This window comes from Lotus japonicus, chromosome 3 (assembly GCF_012489685.1).
Source record: "Lotus japonicus ecotype B-129 chromosome 3, LjGifu_v1.2".
Classification (NCBI taxonomy): domain Eukaryota; kingdom Viridiplantae; phylum Streptophyta; class Magnoliopsida; order Fabales; family Fabaceae; genus Lotus; species Lotus japonicus.
Genome location: NC_080043.1, coordinates 10,289,288 through 10,311,559, shown reverse-complemented (window position 1 = coordinate 10,311,559; position 22,272 = coordinate 10,289,288).

The following is a 22,272-nucleotide window of genomic DNA, read 5'->3' as shown; positions in this document are numbered from 1 at the left end:
CAAGGAGCTTCACATGAACGTTGGTGAAGCTTCTGATCATCGTCAGATTGAAGCTTGGATTCTTCTGACCTTGCAACTTCTACTTCTGAACACGTTCCTCAGAACTTCTGATCGTCAGAGCTAGAATAGCTTGGGTCTTCAGAACCAACTTCTTGCAAGTCTTCAGAACTTGAGTCTTCTGCTTCTGGACCGTTCCACTGGAACATCTGGTCTTCAGAACTTCTGACTTGATTTCTTCAGAGCTTCTTGAGAGCTTCCATCTTCAGAGCTTCTGAAGTATTTGCCACTGTTCAGAACGAACATGGTAGGTTAAAGGGCTCTCTTTTTAGTAACCCTTGGTTCTTCTTCTTCTGAACGAATAGGCTTGGATCAGATTCAGAACCTGTTTGTCACATCTTAAAAAGACAAACGTTAGGGTACCACAATTGTTCATCATCACAAACCTTAATTGTAATCATCAAAACATAGAGATGCAACCACTGATCAAACCTTGATCTTACACTCCATTTTCCAAGATTGAATTCAAGTAAGACGTCTTGGGTTCATGAAGTGGTGGTTCATGAAGTTGAGACCAATGAAGTTGGGATCGAGCAAATCGATCCTGGCATCTGGAGCAGCGGGAAAAATGGGCAAACCTTGATGTGGTGGTTGAGAGAGAGTGTGAAGACTCTTCCATGTGAACATGGTGGGATACAAGTGGTAGCATAGTGATTGCCACATTCTTGTCTTTCTGAATCCTGTGGGGGTCAGTTTTGGAGTCGCGGAGGTTTCTTTGAGCTTCAACTCAGCTTGTTTGGAGGTTTTATTCTCTGGAGCAGGATTGGTTTTAGCCCGTTTATCTGGGCGACCTTCAGCGGTTTGGCTATTTTTTCCCTCAACACGGGCAGCTTTACTTTCCTTTATCTTTATTTTCCTAATTTGCTCTGTTTGCTTTGCGAGATAGTTAGTCATGGAGTTGACAGAGATATCTGTGTTTTCCATTTCACCTATAAAAAAATAACAGACTAATGAGAAAAAGTAGAGAAAAAGACAAGTTAAGGGTGATTGAGAAAATTTTAATGAAAAATTGAGCTACTCACCCTTTTTTTTTTTGGGCTGTTACGAGGTCATCACCGGAAAGGGGAGACAACGTAGAAAGATACCAGGCTACCCGCATCTCTGCCATGTAGAGATGCTTAGATTCAAAATTGATGGAGCGGCGAGTGTAAGACCCTCTAAGTCCCGCGTATATATTAGAGCATAAATCAGAGTAAAATGCATAAAACATAGGGTATCACATTTATTCTCCAGAAACACAAATCAAAACACTTGTCATGCTCATAATTTAGATATAAATTTTCAACTCTGATGTCTCAACATCATATGAATAGCACAACAGATTTATTTCAACTCCAAAATTTAACATAATCTAAAAATAAATAAAGATAGTACACGAAATATCTCTTAACAACCTGGTACAATACTAAACGTTTTCCCGTGTTACATAACAGAGCATGACTCCCATTACTAAAAACACATCTAAAAGACTAGCTCCTCCGACTAACCCTTGCGAGAAGCTCCACTATCCTCGGTGCCTGAGCGATGTCGCATAGACCATCATTCCAACAGAAGGGTGAGAACTCATATCTTATGGATAAGCATAATAATAATCAGTTCAAAAGCTTATAAAATTTATCCATACATACATCATGCATAATTAAGAAAATAAATCATGAAATTTAATATAATCAATCAATTTCACAATATGTTAATACTTCATAATTATAGCTCAGATAAAGCAAATATAAATATCTCCAATTACCACAACAACAAATTCTCCAAAAATATCGCACTTGTCATTATTTAACGATCAACAGCTCCCTATAGTAACATATATGACTCAAGTGTGACTCCGTGCAAATGCCTTTGGTACCAAAGTGTTCTCATTAGCGGTATCACCGCGTCCACTCCAGACAGATAATCACCAATAAAGCCCGTCCACTAGGCTTTCAAAAAAATCTTCAGTTTTGGGACAAGTAACTAGCCTCCACGAGAACTAGCAAACATTGCCTCTTGACAACTATGCAGTGTATTGTGCAAAATTCAACAACCATATGCATATTTAGACCATCTCCAAATCCTAATTAATTTAGCATATTCATCTCCAGCTCAACAATACAAATCATCTCCAATTTCACACAACATAGCTTATATGTTATCAATTACACAACTAGCAGTCATAGTAACTTAGCAACTCAACACATAACATCAATTCAGAAACAGTACCATATAATGAACTTCAAAGTAACACCCTCCAAAAATTCTAATATATTTACCATGGGTTCTTTTACAAGTTTTATAAATCCATGTAATTTTTCAAGTCGAAATTCAAAGTATAAAATTCAGGAAAAATCTAACATTAACAGAGTTCGTGAGAAACGGGACAACTGAACTCATCCTCACTAAAATGCATATAACTAGAGCTACAGACGTCGGAACGACGCGAAGCCAACGGAAACAGTTTTATAACTTAATGGGATACAGCTTTTATGAAGACTACTTCTTCAAATTCAATCATTAACACAGTTCGAAAAGGGGTTCAAGAGCTCGTAAATTTCTGCTGAGTTTTCCTTTTCAAAACCGCGCCATGCTCCACGCGCTGCGCCTCCCGCGAGCAACCTGCGAATTAAGCGCGCGCCATGCACGCTACTCCCTCTCTTCCTCCCACAATTCGTAACCCTAAATTCAAACTATCCACTTTCAGTTTAGAAAAATCTGCATCCTAGGGTTCCTAAATCATGTTTTCTATCACTACCACTACTATACCAATTCAGAAAATATGAATTCAAACCCTCACCTCTAGTAGATCAGTTCTAGGTTTTCTCCACTTTTTCTCCCCTCCTTCCCTATTCACGTGTTCTGTTCTGCTCTTCTAATCCTTATTTTTTTTTCTTTCTATTTCACTCCTAACCCCTAATATAGTAGTACTAGTGGGCTTCACTCCATATATCACCTTAACTCAACAACCTTATCTAATTTAATCTTATCTCACTCAAATACAAATTAAATAAATTACTCATTCCATATATCATATAATCACTTAATTATCTAATAGGCTAAAAAGCACTTTTGGCCTCTGATGTTTCAAGTTTGTGCAAATTCTACCCCTACTCTATTTTTGTCGATGTTTCTACCCCTCATGTTTTCAAACAGTGCACCGTCTACCCTCCGTCAGTCAAACATTAAAAAACTAACGGTATGAGCTGATTTGGTTTTTTTTTAAATATTTTTCTGACCTGCCACGTGGAAATTACAAGTGAAATTGAAAAAAGGGGGCATGGGAGATTCAAACTCAAGACTTGTAAGTAACAAAATATGCATTTAACCATTTCAGTTACATACATAATTGATATATACATCAAGCAAATTTAATTTATATCATTTCCTTAATCATCATCAACTTCATATACTCATTTTCATCTCTCCAATCCATTCAGGAACCTCTCCTGAGGAAGCATGACTGACGGAGGGGTAGACGGTGCACTGTTTGAAAACATGAGGGGTAGAAACATCGACAAAAATAAAGTAGGGGCAAAATTTGTACAAACTTAAAACATCAAGGGCCAAAAATGCTTTTTAGCCTATCTAATAAAATCACATAATTACCATATATCATAATAATAATTAAAATACAATAGTAAATAACCTAATAACGAAAAAAATGGGGTGTTACAGTGAGGGTTTTGTGTCTAATAGAAATGGAAGAATGGTTGGATGTTCTTGTCAAAAAAACAAATTTGAAATATCGGGGCTTTCCACAACTTTGAAGTAGTTTGAGTGCCAATGTTTGAAGTTACTTTTTAAGGGGTGAAAAAGAGACATGTTATTTCAGGCGGACAAAGGCACCTATTTTGTAGTACCAGGATTTCTGGTGGCAGTTTTATAGAAGAAAACGAAGAGGATATAAGTTGGGGGTGACATTAAGGTGTTTGGAAAGAATTTCAAAGCACCGTATGAAACCTCAGGCATTAGGGAGTAGTTTCGAAGGGGCGACGTTTAAAAAACATAACATGTTGTAGATAAAAGGAGAAAAATGAAGTTTCAATCCTAACTTAAAAAAAAGTCCTATATGTAGAAAAAATGGGGCAACTTCATGTTCTCTAGCTGACGGAGTGTGATATGGTTTACCTCGCCGCATGGGGTGACATTCAGGTTGTGATCATCATTGCAGTTGGTTGTGGGGTTGATTTAGAAAACCCGCCACCAGAAATACGTTGATGGGCGATGCTAGAGGCACTACCCCAAAGAGAATCAACTAAGCACTTGTCAAGCACATGCTCAGGATCCAAACGTCATGTGATTGAAGGGGCTGAGTTTTCTATTGACAATATAGAGAAGATGAGCTCGGGCGACCTAAGCCTAGAAACTAAGTGTGACAGGCCAAAGACTTCTATAACAGAAGAAGATGAAGATTCATCTTGGGAAGGGGAGGACAATTCAAGAGAAGACATACTTTCACTACCTACTCCGATTTCACCAAATCTCATACAACGGTCTTCTGGGTAGAAAATTAGGAATGGTGAGAGGAAAGATGAAAAGTCGACAGTGAAAAGAAGAGTATAAGAAAACAAGGACAGGAAACTAGCCAGAGATGGACAGAAGCGACGATGAATGACCAGAGTTAGCGGGGGAAATGGGAAAGCACCGCACAATTGTGACAGTTGGAAAGTAAGAAAAGGAGGAAAGCTTCTTGGAGATTCTTGATAGCAACGACGAAAAGTGGCGGACTAAGGACTCGCCCAGAGCTTTTTGAGATCTTTTGAAAGTATGAAATGAGAAAATTGAGGGAACTCTTATAGAGAAGGTTGAAGATAGAGTGTAAGGCCCTGATTTTAATAAGTATTGTATTGCTATTTGAGATAAATAATGAATGTGGACTTTAGTGAATGATGATTTTTGTTTGATTGATTATGTGATGTGATGAAGGTTACTTGATGGTCAAGGCATAAGGTTTTGGCCGTGTAGTGAAGAGAAAAGAGAAGTGAATGTTTGCCTTGAATTTATCTTCGATTTATTTGGGAAAGATAGGGTTTTAGAATGAGGGAAGATGATTATTCTATTTTATTTATTTGATTCAGTTTTATTTAATAAAAGATGGAATAATTGGATTAAATTCAATTATGTTGTGAAGGGAAGAGAATAGGGTTTTGGAACCCTAATGGTGTTTGTGGCCGCCGGCCACATTAAGGAGATGGGGAGGGTTTTATTTGATTTTTATTTTTGATTAATTGCTAATTAATAGGATTAATTAGGTTGTCTTGGACTTGGGCTTGAAAGGAAGAAAAAAAAAACAAAACCTAGACCTAGACCTATGTGTGTTGTGTGCCGTCGAGTTTTATAAGGGAGAGGGGACATGTTGGAACATGTTGCCATGCATTTTGTCAAAACAACCGATTGTCGAAGCAGATGTCGTGGCATCTGATCTCGTGAAGCTAGGGCATCAGTCCTCAGCTTGTGTTTCTGTTGTGGGCCTTCTGAAGATTTACTGAAGATATGTTTTTGAGTTACTTGAGGAGCAAGTAGCTATTCCAGAAGGGTTTATTTGTTGGGTTGTTATTTGTTGAAACAATCTTTGTTAAAAGATTGGTTTCTATCTTTACTTGTGCAATAAGAAACCGAATCTATCAAGATTGTGTTTTGAATTGCTGTTACTGCAATCTGTTTTTTCAGCCCGTGCCAACCCTAAAGCCCATGCTACCGCTGCTGAAGTCTATAAAAGGATGAAGACCTAAAACATGAAGGTGTCGAAGCTGATAGAGAGAGATCGAGTGTTTTAGGATTTGTTAATTGTGCTTTGTCCTTTGTTAGTTGTGAATCTGTCTTTGCTCACTGGTTCTATAAAGCAAAGAGAGATTCTGTGTGTTTGTTTGCGTTCAAACTCTACTTGTTCATTGTGTTCACCAATCACTGTGGCAGTGATTGTGAGAAAGTGAGAGGGGCTCTCATACTTAGGTTGAGATTCTAAGTAGAAATACACTGGGTAGATTAGGAAGTGAACTATGAACTGAGTTGTTCATGAGTGTCTGTAATTCCTGAATCTTGAGATAGTGGATTTCCTTTCTTTGGGTGCAAACCCTCCAGACGTAGGTGAAAGTTTTCACTGAACTGGGTTAACAATTACTGTGTGTTATTGTTTCTGTTGTTAAGTTTTGTTTTGCTGTTAAGCGGTTGTCGAACCTCTTGTCCCAGCATCGTGTAGGACAATCGTATCAGAGGGAACCTGAATTACAATTGGCATCAGAGCAGGCACCCTGTTCTGGTTGGGTGAGCTCCAGGGATTTTTATTCAAGTCCTCCGATAACAAGGAGGGAGGATCAGTCAATAGGCCACCCATTCTGGATGGTACTAACTATGACTACTGGAAGGTTCGCATGACAGCCTTTCTCAAATCAATTGACAACAAGACTTGGAAAGCTATTGTCAAGGGTTGGAAGCACCCCACTAAGGCTGAGGTTGAAGGCACCTCTACTACTGTTGTGGAAAAACCTGAAGAAGAATGGACCAGTGTTGAAGATGAAGCTGCTCTTGGAAATTCAAAGGCTCTAAATGCTATCTTTAATGGAGTTGACAAGAATATGTTTAGGCTGATCAATACGTGTACTGTGGCAAAGGATGCTTGGGAAATTCTGAAAACTGCACATGAAGGAACTACTCGAGTAAGGATGTCAAGGCTTCAGATGCTTACTACTCAATTTGAAAATTTGATGATGACTGAAGAAGAGACTATTTCAGAATTCCACATGCGTGTCCGTGACTTGTCTAATGCTTCATTTGCTTTGGGAGAACCTATGTCAGATGAGAAGCTTGTAAGGAAGATCTTGAGATCTCTTCCTCAGAAGTTTGCTATGAAAGTCACTGCAATTGAGGAGGCTCAAGACATTGAGAACATGAAGGTTGATGAACTTATTGGCTCTTTGCAGACATTTGAGTTGAAATTGAGTGGAAAATCTGAGAAGAAGAATAAGAGTATTGCTTTTGTGTCAAACACTGATGAAGGTGATGATGAAGATTGTGAGGGTGAAAATCTTTCTGAGGCTCTGGCCATGCTAGCAAGAAAATTCAACAGAGCATTGAGAAAGATTGACAAAAGAACCAGGCCTAATGTCCAGGACATGAAGTTCGATAACAAACCCAAATTGTCCAATTCACAGAGGAAGACCAAAGAAGAAGAAAGATCTGGTCAGAATAAAGGAGTGCAGTGTCATGAATGTGAAGGATATGGTCATATCAGGTCTGAATGTGCCACCTATCTAAAGAAGCAGAAGAAAGGTATGATGGTAACTTGGTCAGATGAAGACACTGAAGATGAGGAGGAGATATCTGTAAACAAAGTCAATGCTTTCTCTGGATCCATCTATGAGTCTGATACAAGTGATGAGGACATTACAGATGAGGAACTGGCTGAGACTTACAAGCTGCTACACATCAAGTGGGAAGAAGCATGTAAACTTGTGAGAGAAAAGCAAAGTGAGATAGAACAACTTGTCTCTCAGAATGAAAGGCTGAAAGAGCTCAGCACAAAGCTGAAGGAAGATCTGGAGGAATGGCAAAGTAAGTTTAAAAATGCTGATGTTATGGTAAAAGCTAATCTAGTGTTGATTAATGCAGGACTTCAAGAGGAAGTGGCAACTCTGACAAGAAAGCTTGAAGCTACTCACAAATCTGTTAGAATGTTGAACAGTGGTTCTGATATGCTTGATGAAATTCTGAAAGAGACTAGCAAGCAAGGAAGGAGTTTGAAGGGAATTGGCTTTGACTATAGAACAACAAACAAAGAAAATTAGAAAGGTTCAAAGAAATTTGTGTCCGCTGCAAAACAAACTGAGTTCAAGAAGCCCAAAAATTATCAGCTGTCAGATTCATTGCCTCGACATGTACCTCTGCATGTGAAACCCCAACTTAAGCTTGACAAAACTGTACCTTGGAAGTGTCACTACTGTGGTAAGAATGGTCATATAAAGCCCTACTGTTACAGGTTATATGGTTATCCTCAGATGTACGATAAAAAGCCTATTCAGATGAGGAAGCAATGGAAGCCCAAGGGTGAAGTCAGATGTCAGGTAGCCTACACGTCTTTCAGAGCATCATCAAAGGAAGATTGATATTTTGATAGTGGTTGCTCAAAGCACATGACAGGAAACAAGAGTTTCTTGCAAGACATCAGAAGTCACTCCACCAACTATGTTACTTTTGGAGATGGAGCTAAAGGGAAGATCGAGGGAGTAGGAAAACTTGTCAGCACAGAATCTCCTAACTTGAACAATGTGTTACTTGTAAATGGTTTAACAGCCAACCTAATCAGCATAAGTCAACTGTGTGATCAAGGATATGATGTGAAGTTCAATAAGATAGAATGTGTTGTGACCACTGATGATGAGAGGGTTGTGATGAGAGGAGTCAGATCGAAAGACAACTGTTATATGTGGACATCAGAAGAAAAAGGTCATGTTTCCAGATGTTTGTTAACTAAAGAAGATGAGGTGAATGTATGGCATCAAAGACTAGAACATCTCAACTACCGAAGCATGCAAAAGATTCTTGCAGATGAAGCAATAAGGGGGCTGCCCAATTTGAGCTTGGGAGAAGGAAAGCTATGTGGAGAATGTCAGATTGGTAAGCAAATCAAGGTGCCACACAAGATGCTCCAGCATCAGACCACGACAAAGGTTCTAGAGTTGCTTCACATGGATCTCATGGGTCCCATGCATGTTGAAAGCTTGGGAGGAAAAAGGTATGTGTTTGTCTGTGTAGATGATTTTTCAAGGTATACATGGGTTGAATTTATGAGAGAAAAATCAGAGACTTTTGAAATATTCAAGAATCTATGTATGAGACTTCAGAATGAGAAGGACTGTGTAATTGTAAGAATCAGAAGTGATCATGGAAGGGAGTTTGAGAATTCAAAATTCTTGGAGTTCTGTGGAACAGAAGGTATTAGTCATGAATTTTCTGCCCCCATCACGCCACAGCAGAATGGAATAGTTGAAAGGAAAAATAGAACTCTCCAGGAATCAGCTAGAGTAATGTTACATGCTAAGAAGATTCCGCACCAGTTCTGGGCTGAAGCTTTGAGTACTACCTGTTACATACATAATAGAGTCACCATCAGGGCAGGGACATCCTCCACACAGTATGAGCTATGGAAAGGTAGAAAACCGTCTGTAAAATACTTTCACATATTTGGAAGTAAATGTTATATCCTTGCAGATCGTGATCCTAAGAGAAAGCTTGATCCTAGAAGTGATGAAGGAATTTTCATGGGATATTCTATGAACAGCAAAGCTTATAGAGTTTTTAACTCTCGCACAAGGACCATGATGGAATCTGTGAATGTGACTGTAGATGATGAACCAAGCAAGAAGGAAGAAGAAGTTCTGAATGAAGATGATGATGGTACTGATGTTCCAGCTGATGCTCCAGCAACCGCCCTCGACAATGAGTCAGAAACAAGTGCTGATGAAAAGGAAGACAAAGATATCACATCAAACAAAGCTCCATCAATCAGGGTTCAGAAGAATCATCCTCAAGAAAACATTATTGGTAACCTTCAAGAAGGGGTGACTACCAGATCCAGAAGTATAATTGCTCACAATTGTTTCATCTCTAAGATAGAACCCAAGAATGCCAATGAAGCTCTCACTGATGAATACTGGATAAATGCTATGCAAGAGGAGCTAGAGCAGTTCAGAAGAAATGAAGTGTGGGAGTTAGTTCCTAGACCTGAAGAAGTAAACATCATTGGTACTAAGTGGATCTTCAAGAACAAATCAGATGAAACTGGAACTGTCACAAGGAATAAAGCAAGGCTAGTTGCTCAAGGATATACTCAGATAGAAGGAGTTGATTTTGATGAAACCTTTGCTCCTGTAGCTAGACTGGAATCTATAAGACTCTTGTTAGGTGTATCTTGTCTCTTGAAGTTCAGATTATATCAGATGGATGTGAAGAGTGCTTTTCTGATTGGCTATTTGAATGAAGAAGTCTATGTTGAACAACCTAAAGGATTTACAGATCCGCATCATCCAGATCATGTGTACAAGTTGAGGAAGGCCTTGTATGGTTTGAAGCAAGCACCTACGGCTTGGTATGAAAGGTTAACTGAATTTCTTGTAAGCAATGGCTACAACAAGGGTGGAATTGATAAAACTCTGTTTGTGAAGAATGACAAAGGTAAGCTCATGATAGCACAGATTTATGTGGATGACATTGTCTTTGGAGGAATGTCGAACTCAATGGTGGAGCATTTCGTCCGACAAATGAAATCTGAATTTGAGATGAGCCTAGTTGGTGAATTGAATTATTTTCTAGGACTACAAGTCAAACAAATGGAAGATTCTATGTTCATATCACAGAGTAAGTATGCTAAAGGGTTAGTCAAGAAGTTTGGCCTTGAAAAGACTGGTCACAAGAGAACTCCTGCTGCTACACACATCAAACTTTCCAAGGATGAGCAGGGGGAAGATGTTGATCAAAGTCTCTATAGAAGCATGATTGGAAGCTTGCTGTATCTCACTGCTAGCAGACCAGACATCACTTTTGCTGTCGGAGTTTGTGCTAGATATCAAGCAGCTCCTAAAGCAAGTCATCTGCTTCAAGTCAAGAGAATTATCAAGTACATCAATGGCACAAGTGACTATGGTATTCTCTATACTCATGATACAAATTCCTCCTTAGTTGGTTTCTGTGATGCAGATTGGGCAGGTAGTGCAGATGATCGAAAGAGCACATCTGGTGGATGTTTCTTCTTAGGGAATAATTTGATTTCATGGTTTAGCAAGAAGCAGAATTGTGTCTCATTGTCTACAGCTGAAGCAGAATATATTGCAGGAGGAAGTAGTTGTACTCAACTCATGTGGATGAAGCAAATGCTGAAAGAGTATGATGTTGAACAGGATGTCATGACATTGTACTGCGACAATCTCAGTGCAATTAATATTTCTAAAAATCCCATACAGCATAGCAGTGAAGGTATGAAAAACGGTAGAAAGGGGGGGTTTGAATAACGTTTTCAGTATAAAACTTCCACCTTAAAGATTTTGACAAATCTTTCGAGAACTTAAGTGCTAAAGATAAGAGATAGAAAAGCACACAAGGATTTTATCCTGGTTCACTTGATAAATCACTCAAGCAACTCCAGTCCACCCGTTAAGGTGATTTCTTCCTTCTTAGAATGAAGGCAATCCACTAATCAGGTAAGAGTTACAACTGCACTTGAAACCTACAAGTGACTAACAATTACACTGACTTAGCTCACACTAAGATTCACTCTCTTAGTCTTCTCTAGGATCCGATCAACCTTGATCTCCTAAAGGAACTAAACAAACTGTTTATCAAAGAATTGTTTACAAGAGATTTGCTTCTAAAAAGCTAATAGTAAACTCAATGAATTTCAGATGAAAGAAAACTTAGAAGACTTTAAGATTGTCTTGCGCGTATGTGAAAGCTTCTTCTCGCTTCTTTCAGTCTTCAGCCTCTTTATATACTCCAAGGATTAGGGTTGAGCGTTGCATGGGAAATGCTACCGTTGGAGGGCAGTTCTGGAAAATCCAGCTTCTGCTATGTCTGAGACTGTTAGGTAGGTCGTCAGGATAGTACATATGCTTTTGTACTTGGATAGCGACGCGACCTTTAAACCTAGGAGACTTCTGATCAGGGGAATGCTTCATATTGGAACTTGTGAAGCCGGTTGATCAAAGTCAGAGGGAAAGCCCAGATCCTCTGACCATTGTTTCTTCTGATTCTGAACTCAGAGGGAAGAACATGGTCTTCAGAGTATCTTGCTTCTGGACATCAGAACTTCACTAATCAGCTTCTGGATCTTCAGAGTCTTCTACACCATCAGAACATCTGAGCCTTCAGTGTTTCTTGGTTATCAGACTTTCTGGATCTTCAGAGTCTTCTACACCATCAGAACATCTGAGCCTTCAGTGTTTCTTGGTTATCAGACTTTCTGGATCTTCAGAGCTTCTCGTGACTGAGTCCACATCAGAGTTTGTATAACTTCAGAACTTCTGAAGCTTTTCCACTGTTCATACTGAACATGGTGAATGCGAAAGCGTTGCTTGGGTAGCTCTTTATACACAGTGCTTCTGATTTGTGTGAGATTGAGTTGAGGTCAGAGCCTGCAAATAGTACACTCAGAAAAACACGTTAGAGTACCACAATTGTTCATATCAAAAGGTTAACTTGTAATCATCAAAACATAGAGTTGTACTACTAGATCAAAACTTGATCTTACAAGCAGGACCAAGCATATTGACATTAGACATCATTTTATTAGAGACTTGGTAGAGGATAAAATTGTTAATTTGGATCACGTTACAACTGACAAGCAATTGGCTGATATTTTCACAAAACCCCTTGATGCAATCACGTTTGAAAAATTAAGAGGAAGTCTAGGGATTTGTCTTTCTGATGCATAGCAATTAGCATGCTCCAGTGTGTTAACGGCTAGTTTATTCTTGGTCATCATTAACTGCCGTTGTGACATCAGCAGAGAGAAAGTTACTTTATGGTTCACTTACCCTATAACTACCTCCAACGGGCAAATTGTGTTCTCTCAACCGCTTGTGCATCTTCTTCAAGATTTATCATCTCTCATTTGCAATTCTGTTTCGTTGTTCTGTACTCTGTTTGTAATTGCTCTCGATTCATCATGTCTCAAAGTTCAGGAAAGAAGGAATCTGTCAAGGCCAAGATTGAAAGAACTGCTAAAGGAGTCAAGTGTATGGGTTTGAAGAGTGATTCTTCTCAACCATCTTCTGTGTCCAAGAAAGCTCCCAAGAAGATGAGATCACGAAACCCAACGTGTAAGGTCTACAAATCACAGGTCAAGAATAGCAAAGCTCCGAATGTTCCTATCCTTGAGGATGTTCCTGACGAAGAGGAAATCAATGATGAAGATTCGCCTGTGAAATCGCCCCCTGATGTTGTGCCTGATGTTGAGACATCTGGGTCTAAGGGAAGTTCTGCTCAAGAAAATTCTGGAAAGGATTCCACTTCTCATGAAGATTCAGGTGGTGCTACCCAGCCTGATATCTATGTATCATCCTCATCTAAGGATGCTAATTCAACGAATGATAACTCTGCGGGTATCAATTCTGAAGAGCCAATCCAGGCTCCAACCTCTGTTCAGGACATCTCTGATGATGCTTCTGATGATGTTCCTCTGACTGAGACTTTTGCTGATAGTGTTGCTGCGAGGATGAAGAAGAAAAGAAGGATTTCTTCTCCTGAAATCACTCCTACTCCATCAAAGAAATCCAGACAGGCCAGTGTGAAGAGTAAGGGAAAGCAAAAGGAAGAAAAGACTCCCACTGAGAAGAAGAAGAGGAAGATTTCAGTTGAAGTTGAAGACTCTGGGTCAGATGTTGAAGTCGGTGTCCAGGACATTCGATCTTCTGAGAAAAAGAAGTTTTCTGGTAAGCGTATTCCTCAAAATGTTCCTGCTGTTCCTATTGATAGAGTGTCTTTCCACTTAGAAGAGAATGTTCAGAAGTGGAAGTTTGTTTGCAAGAGGAGAATGGCCAAGGAAAGGGAAGTTGGTTCTGATGTTCTTGAATGCAGAGATGTAATTGCACTAATTGAGAAAGCAGGTTTGATGAAGACTATTCAGAATGTTGGAAGGTGCTATGAGAAGCTTGTGACAGAGTTCTTGGTGAATCTCTCTGTTGATGTAGGACTTCCTGATAGTACAGAATTCAGGAAAGTCTATGTGCGGGCTGAATGTGTGATGTTCTCACCTGCTGTGATCAATCAAGCACTTTGCAGAAGTGCTATTGAATTTGTTGATGAAGAAGTGTCCATGGATGATGTTGCCAAGGAGCTTACTGCAGGTCATGTGAAGAAGTGGCCCAGCAAGAAGTTGTTGTCTACTGGAAATCTCAGTGTGAAGTATGCTATTCTTAACAGGATTGGTGCTGTAAATTGGGTTCCTACTCAGCATACCTCTGGTGTTTCTGCAACGCTTGCCAAGTTGATCTACAGGATTGGCAAGTCTATTGCTTTTGATTTTGGAACTTTCGTGTTTGAGCAAACATTGAAGCATGCTGATACTTGTGCTGTGAAGCTGCCTGTGTCATTTCCTTCACTTCTTACTGAGATCATACTGAAGCAACATCCTCAGATTCTCAGGGCTGATGATGTGGCTATGTCTCGTGGTGTTCCAATCACTTTGGATCAACGTTTGTTTCTGGAGCCACATGTGCTAGACATTGCTTTACCAACCAGCAGAACATCTGCTCCTCCTGTGACTGAATCTAGCACTAAGGCCATAATTGCTGAATTACTGGAAGTCTCCAAGGCTTTGCAGGAGACAATCAGGGTGAGTACTGCCAGGAAGCTCAAAGTTGATGCGTTGCTACACAAGCTTCAAGAAGAAGAATGTCAAGGTGGTGAGCACAGTGCTGCTGCTACAGCTGCTCAGAAAGTGGGTAATGAAGAGGTGAAAGGTTCTGAAGAAAGTGCAGAAGGGTCTGGAGAGGAGTCAAGTTCTGAAGACTAGTTTGCTCTGATCTTGTGCTATTTTCTTTTGTTTTTGGATGCACCCTTTGCAAATTTGTGCTAAAAAAGGGGAGTAGTTAGTTGGATTGAATTGAAGACTGTAATGTTTTTTGTTTCTACTGTGAAGTTGTTTCTGATCGTGTTAGCGCTGATAGTGTTAGCTTTGGTTTGTTTAATTTGAAGACAAGTTCAAGACAATGGCTATGTTTGTTTCAAGAGGCATGCATGTTCTGATAGCAGTTTTTTTTTTCCTGATGGCAATTACTTCTGAAACGTTACTTCTGAAACGTTACTTCTGATAGTAGTACTTCTGATCATGTGCTGTCATCTTCTGATGGTAGTATTTCTGATACGATGATGTTCAAGCTGATCTATTTTGGTGTCATCATGTGCTAAGGCAGATTGTACTTCTGGTTGTGTGTTTGTGCTGCTAAGTGGTATGTTCCGACTATGCCTTCTGAAGTATGGTAGTTGGTTGTGTAGATGCATCAGTTTGAGGGGGAGCTCTGACTAAGGGGGAGAATTGTTTCTCTTGTTTTTATCCTCTCTGATTGTGAGTTGTTTTAGACAAAATTTGACAAAGGGGGAGATTGTTGGAACATGTTGCCATGCATTTTGTCAAAACAACCGATTGTCGAAGCAGATGTCGTGGCATCTGATCTCGTGAAGCTAGGGCATCAGTCCTCAGCTTGTGTTTCTGTTGTGGGCCTTCTGAAGATTTACTGAAGATATGTTTTTGAGTTACTTGAGGAGCAAGTAGCTATTCCAGAAGGGTTTATTTGTTGGGTTGTTATTTGTTGAAACAATCTTTGTTAAAAGATTGGTTTCTATCTTTACTTGTGCAATAAGAAACCGAATCTATCAAGATTGTGTTTTGAATTGCTGTTACTGCAATCTGTTTTTTCAGCCCGTGCCAACCCTAAAGCCCATGCTACCGCTGCTGAAGTCTATAAAAGGATGAAGACCTAAAACATGAAGGTGTCGAAGCTGATAGAGAGAGATCGAGTGTTTTAGGATTTGTTAATTGTGCTTTGTCCTTTGTTAGTTGTGAATCTGTCTTTGCTCACTGGTTCTATAAAGCAAAGAGAGATTCTGTGTGTTTGTTTGCGTTCAAACTCTACTTGTTCATTGTGTTCACCAATCACTGTGGCAGTGATTGTGAGAAAGTGAGAGGGGCTCTCATACTTAGGTTGAGATTCTAAGTAGAAATACACTGGGTAGATTAGGAAGTGAACTATGAACTGAGTTGTTCATGAGTGTCTGTAATTCCTGAATCTTGAGATAGTGGATTTCCTTTCTTTGGGTGCAAACCCTCCAGACGTAGGTGAAAGTTTTCACTGAACTGGGTTAACAATTACTGTGTGTTATTGTTTCTGTTGTTAAGTTTTGTTTTGCTGTTAAGCGGTTGTCGAACCTCTTGTCCCAGCATCGTGCAGGACAATCGTATTAGAGGGAACCTGAATTACAAATCCTTATTGATCACATGAGAAAAGTTGCCAATTTCCCACTATGTTGCTAGATTTGTCTTGGATTTCATAACATGTATTGGATCTGGATTTTTGATGAGACTTGATCATGAATCCCTACTGGAATTAGGCTAGAGAAAACTTGATCCAACAAGATCAAAGATTTGGAAAACCCTAGCCTAAGAATGCTCACGGCCGAACCCATTTTTAGGGTTTTCGGCGGATTTTTCTTATGCTCCTTGATCCATGAAATAGCTTGATGTTTTGGTACTGGATTTTGTATGATACATATGTATATGTGAAAGGTGTTGTTATTTGGCCGAAACCAATGCTCCCTAGGGTTAGGCGTTTGAACTTGTTTATGAGATGGGAGATGTTTGATAAATTTTCTGTTTTGGCAAGGATGGGTGAGAAGCCCTAATAATATGCTATGCATGATGGTTATTGGTATACTTTTATATTATCATATTAGGAGCCAACTATAGTGATGCGAACTTCGCTTGCAAGTAGTGAATGATATGGTTATAGTGCTAAGGTATAGGCTATGGACCATGAGAACGATGGTGCCGTTAGAGACAAACGGTTGATTGCACGCGAGGGAGAAACTTTACGGATTGACTGTGTGGTCTCCATGTGATTAACCCTGACAGAGTCATGGGTTAGGGATTGAATGTGTGGTCTCCCCGAGAAATGTGGGTTGACTGTGTGGTCCCCTCGAGATTGTTCATCTATGGATGATCGTGGTTGGCCAAGGTGAATGTGGTGGTTGTGTGATGATGAGGACGTTAGCCTAACTAAACTATTAGGTTCCTAACTGAGATATGAATATGTATAGTCCCTGTTTATTCATGTGATAACATTATGTGATTACCTGTTTTACTTGCGAGTATTGTATGGGATCTGACCCTCTATTATCTGTTATTTGTTTATTCTGGGGGGGGGGCAGATGGTTCTGACGAAGAGTTCGGTGTATTCTTCAACACCGAAACTTCACGATGAGGACAATGACGACGCTTGGGTGGTCGACTCGCGCCAGGTGCATCGTATTTATGTCGGCAAGGCTACGATCACGGGACGCGACAGCAGAGGAGTAGTCATCCAGACTCAGGAAATGGAACATGGGAGGGTGAAGGTGCCTTTTGCACCCCCTCGTTTCTATTTCCCTATGGACGTGGGATCCAAGACATCTTCTGCACAAGTTTCTGAGGAGGAGCTAGATCCTTCGGAGAATATGGAGATCGCTTTGGGGAGGCCATTGGCAGGGCCTAGTGCACCATTGGTACCAGTTCCGGAGGCCGCTCCCATCAAGCATAAGGCTAAGGAACAGGAAATGCCGCGGAAGAAGCTGAGGGGATTCTTTGATCGACTGGTGCCCTATGAAGTAGATGAAGATGAAGATGAAGAGGAGGAAGAGTGGTCCGAGTGACTTTACTTTACTGTTGGGTTGAGTGATCGATAGCACCGTACTTATTTATTTTCTTACGTTGGATTTTATTTCCTTTTGGAAATTTGTTGTAATCATACTTTGAGGATCTATTTTACGGTTACCTTTTTTGCGACATGATTTTCATTTAACGTTGAGGTTATGACTATCTTTTTATTCCGCAAGCGTTTTGGTTAAGTTTTCAAGAGTTTCGCAATAATAGAACTTTTGTCATTAATTCAAGATTAATAATTGAATCGACGAAAACTCTTTACGAAAATTGATTAATTGGTTATTGTGTGACACTCGAGAAATCGGGGCGTTACAGAGAGAAAGGAAAAACTGAATCGTCACGCCTCAAAACCCTAGGTTTTCACCAAACGATGCAATCCTTGGGAGTGTCTGAAAAAGTTACTCCATCAATGCTAATGATAGAAAATTCCTCGTAACTCACAAACGCGTGTTAGTGACTGAAGTGACGCTTGATTGAAAAGGCATGGTCGTTGGACAACACATCGAGCGATCAACAGGTAACTCGCCCACAATGAATAGAACTATTTAATGTTTGAAATTTTGTGCAGAAAAATAATCATAGGTGAAAATTGGGCGTTCAACAAAGACGCAGGTAGCATGCGGGAATGATACATAGATGCCAAAGAAAATTTCTAGTATTATGGAGGCGAGTAACAAGGGGACACTCGGGGGTTATGGTTGTGACTTCCAGCCGAAGAGTTATCCTTGAAACAGACCTTGATGTAACTAGAACTCCGCAGAAAGACCATGAAGACACCTTAGCTCTTAGACTTCGAGCATAATGTCTTTTGTTCAGGAAGTGCCTAGTTTTTCAAAGAAAGTTATCGTGAAATACAGAGGTGAGCATAGCGTCGTAAGGACATGAAGACATCTTAGCTTTTAGACTTCGAGAACAGTGTTTTGTGGGCTTGTGGACCGGATAAGCCCTTTAGTCAAGGGACTCACCTCAATTATTAGATGTGGCTATACAGGAGGATGGTCACGTATAGGGCGAGCCTGGAGTAAGGCAGGTCATTCGCATAGGACAGTCTTCCACATGAGTGGGTAAGACAGCCCCAATAGGTAGCAGTCTTAGAATTATATATGTAAGGGGAATCGGGCCAATAATTATGAGGCCGAATGACGCAATAGTTTAGGGTTTCAAACCACCCCACTATAAAAGGGAGGTCATTCATTGCATTAAGAATATTTTTGCTCATTTATGACATAACAATTTTATTTACATCACCTGCTATTTTTATGTTCTGCTAGGGTTTCCTATAAAGGTCTTTGGTCTTGGCTAGATCCAGGTCAGGAAAAATAATTTTTAACTAATAACAAATATACTTATTAATCTATAACTCATGAATAAAATTTATAATATAAGTTCTTAATAGTAATAAAGATTGATGTGTTAATATATTTAAAATTAAAAACAAGAATTGAATGAGAATGGAAAATAAAGTAGTACAAAGTAAAAAAAATAATAAACATATATGAAAAAAATAATGTTGTCGTTTGACATGACCGTAACAAATGTGAAAAACAAAAGAATAAGTATAATTAAAAGATTTTAAATAACATGAGATGTAAATAAATAACACAAGAAAGGGGGTTTGAATTGTGTTCTTAAAATTTACTTTTTAAAACTTAGGTTTGTGAAAAGAATATTAGTTCTTAAGAAAACGTTAAGTATGACTTTTCGTAAACCGTTTAGTGCAGCGGTTGGGCTACGTCCAGTACTTGGCCACCACCAAGATTTTCACTAGCAAGTATCAACGACTTTTCCAATACAAGTATTCACCAGGACTTCTCCCACAAGTATTATCACAGACTTCTCCAAGTATTCTACTAGACTCCTCCTACAAGTATTGTTCAGGACTTCTCCAACAATCTTAAAAAGATTATATCATTCAACAAGGTTTCTCTTCGTTCAAGAGTAATGGTAGATAATTTATGGCACTGGAACTCTAAGTGTTTGGGTTCAGATCTGACTTTGAAGCACTTAAGAGTTCTGAAACTAAGTGAGAGGAGAATAAAGAGATTTGACTCTTTTAAGGTACGAGGTTCTCTCTTTCACTTGCAGAAGTAAAAGCTTTGGTTTGACTCTTAGAAAATTTCTTCTTGAGCTTTGAATGCTTTTGGGAAGATAGAAATGAATGCTTGAGTTCTTGTTCTTTTCAAATTAATTCTCTTGGTCTTCAATTCTTCAAGAGTTCCTTATATACTCGCTTGCTAGTATTGTAGCCGTTGTGAGCTTTAATCTGATCGTTGCTCTTAGCTGTTGCGTAATGAGATCGAACAGTTGATTCAAATAGTTTTGGTTGGTGGCTTCATTAAATGTGAGCTCAGAGGCAAGTCTATCCTTTAGCCGAAAAGGTGATGTTTGTCAGCTAGTAGGTGGTGATAGACTTGGGCTACTTTTCAGACATGAGACAATTGAGAAATATGATGTTGACGGCTTGTCATTTTCCCTTGTTGGTCAGCGTGCCTTTAGCTGAAGCAAACTAGTCTTCACGTGGTCTGATTTGAATATTAGTCAATTGGTTTCCTTTTGATTTGAATGTATGGCAACTGGTTACAATCCAACTTCAATTTTGGCGCTCAAAGTTTATCTTCAATATATCTGACTGATGATGTGGCATTAGACTGTCAGAGAGTTGAGTCTTGAATTTGAATGAGTTTGCTTGCCAAACAGTCTTGTAACTTCTGAAGCTTTTCTTTTTGTGATGTTTGAACGTTGAAGCATATAACATAAGTTGAGTTTCTCCCGAAATTCAAATGTTATAATAAGTTTAATTTTCAATGAAATTTTTTCTATAAAATTGTTATGATCAAAATAAGATTTTAAAAACGTTATAATGAGTTTGAACTTAACATAACATGGATGAATGAAATTTGCTACTATGGATAATGTTTTGTAGTATTATGCAAGATGACACTTATGCTTTGTTTGGTGAAATGATGGAAGAGAGTTAGTAAAGAGAAAAGAGGAAAAGAGATAGGGAATTGTTATTCAGACCTCTCCCGCATCTATTCCAACCCCCTTAAAGTGTAAAATACTAAAATGTCCTTAATGAAAAAAATTATAAAAATTCATCACCTCATCCATACATTCTCTCTCCTCTCTCCTCCACCACCACCACCACTGTCACCACCACCGTCACCACCACTGTCACCACCACCACCACAACAACAACCTCCATCTTCTCCTCTCTCTCCTCTTTTCTGCTGTTATGTTACAGTTCATTTTTAGAATTTTTTTTTCTACAACCTATCGCACTCTGAAAGTGAGATCCTAACGCACTTTCAAAGTGAGACAGTTGTCTGACTTTGAAAATGTGTTAGGTGTGATAAGGATCGCACTTGCAAAGTGCGTTCGACAGAAGTATTTTTTGGTTTCTAGAATTGTTTGGGGTAGAAATAGATGTGAGGGGTCTGAATAACAATTCCCAAAGAGATATACATAGAGAAGAGAAATTCAACGAGGGTGCACTTTTTTTTTCTTTCATTTAAATTTCCACACATTTTCTTTTTATTCATTTTTACATTTTTTATTACATCATAAATGATATAACTTATTTCTCTTTTTTCTCTTCTGCATGGCTTAAGGCAATAGTTGAATTGAAAGAAGATTAACACAACATTATTCAAAACTCAACCCACCTCCGTTTGCTTTGAGGCCACCATGAAGAGAGATGAATTTTGGTAGGACACACCTACTTTTCTATTCTCTCCTATTTTGTGAAGAAAGTTGGTTGTGCATCTCCATTTTTTTGTTGACTTCCCATTATACCCTCACCTCTCAAAAACTCACGTGATATATATTGAAAACAAATTAATTTTCTGGAATCTAATTATTAGCTTGGTATTTTCAAAAGTAAAATAAAAATTATTGGCTCGGTACCTTCATCAATTGATTGTTCTATTTACAATTCAGAACATGACTAAATTACCACTTGATATCCAATGTGGAACATAACAGTTAGATCTAAAACCAAATAAAATAACTCTAGATATCCATATAATTTAAGTGGGCTAAAATAAATTAAAACAAATTAAAAATTGCAAAGTACAACTTTAAACGTTATAATGTAAAGTTCACTCCAAGGCACCAATAACACTTCTCTAAACAAATGAAAATAATTATAGAATTAATAAACGAATATTAAAATTTAATTTATTACACTAAGAATTATAGTATTAAAGTTACGAAAATATAAAGTATAAAACTAAAATATTCAAAACAAATAATTGGATAAAAATTAAAGGGTGAAAAATGTCATTCCATACAAAAATAGCTCTCTCTTCTCTTTTTCTATTCGACCAAACAAAACAAGAGAGATTTATGTCATTCTTTCTCTTTTATCTCTCTTTTCTTTCTATCATACCAAATAATCTATAAACTTACTCTATTTCTCACATCTTTCTTTCTACTCATATTCTCTCTTCTCTACTCTCTCTCTTCTATCTCTTTCTTCTCTACAAAACAAAGTATAAACTTGTCATTAATAACGTGTTTCCTCTTTAAAATAAATGTCTTTCATATTAATTTAGATCAAGACCACTTATTTGTTGTGGCGAAGACGTTGAACCCATGACTCGATAGTACCTTAGCGAAAATATAAAGTTAAGTTTAATAAAAAATAGAAAATGACTATTTTAATTTTCAAATTTAAACTTATTTTTACCAAATATGTAATATTTAATGGTGTAATCTTACACTATATGCTTTTATCGGTTATAGAAGGTCAACACGTCTTTAAAAAAAAATTAAAAAAGAGGATGTTTGTTTCTCCTGTAAAAAAATGTTTTGGTCTACTTTAACGG